Genomic DNA, 1,183 nt, shown 5'->3' with positions numbered 1-1,183 from the left:
CCCTAGAGCCTATGCAGGGAGAACAGCTCCATAGACATTTTGATTTGAGAATTCTGATCTCCAGAACTGTTAAGTGAATAAATTTCAATTGTTTTAAGCCACCCAGCTTGTGGTAATTTGTTACCACAGCCACTGGAAATAAATACATCCACTACAAATTCCAGTAATTACTTGAGAAGCATTGATTTAATTAAACAAAAAACATTATTTTGAAAAAGCAGTCCATCCCTTAGTTTAGAATCTATGAAGGACATTTCTTCTATTCAACTTTAAATGCCTTGATTCATTATCTCTTCCTGAATGAATACTTTCAGTGAACCTTATTGGTTAAAATCTATAAATAAGAAAATACAAATTACACAGAGTGACGGTGGCCCTTCTTATTATACAGAAAAGGAAAGTGGGTAAACCAGGAGCACTGAACAGTGTGGAGAGATCAGGCAAAGGAAAGACGTAGAGAGGGGATCATCAAACTCTGTCTACCTACACCTGACTGACCTCCAAATGACAAGTGCGAAACAGACTCCAAACATCCCAGCTAAAGACAAAAGATTTGAAAAAAGAATGAAGCTGCTGCATAGGATAAGAAACTACAGTTCAAACCCAGCCTCCCCACAAAAAAAAGAACCTTTAATAACACAGGAAACAATAATCACCAGTGGAAAACAAGAGAAGAAAAATCTCTACAATTTAACACTATTAATACGCAGTACAAAATTCAAAATTACCCAACATATAAAGAATGAAAAAATGGAACACATTCTGAAGAAAAAATGAAATCAATCAAATCTGTCTGATCCCAAGATGAACCTGATGCTGAAAATAATAAAGATTTAAAGTGGATATTACAGCTATTTGCACTTAAGAAAAAAAAGTTTTCAATACAGTCACACTCCACATAACATTTTGGTCAATGACAGATACATATATGACTGTGGTCCTCTAAGATTAAAATACTGTATCTTTTCTATGTTTACACATTTTTAAATATACAAATAAGTTTAAATACATAAATATGTATACCATACTAAGTTGTGTTACAACTGCCCACAGTATACAGTATGATAAAATGCTGTACAGGTTGGTAGCCTAGGAGCAACAGGCTATGCCATATAGCCTATGCGTGTAGTCGGCAATACCATTAAGGTTTGTGTAAGAACACTCTATGATGCTCTCACAATGA

The sequence above is a fragment of the Mandrillus leucophaeus genome, unplaced genomic scaffold (genome assembly GCF_000951045.1).
Source record: "Mandrillus leucophaeus isolate KB7577 unplaced genomic scaffold, Mleu.le_1.0 Scaffold387, whole genome shotgun sequence".
Taxonomy (NCBI): Eukaryota; Metazoa; Chordata; class Mammalia; order Primates; family Cercopithecidae; genus Mandrillus; species Mandrillus leucophaeus.
This window is presented reverse-complemented; position numbering follows the sequence as displayed.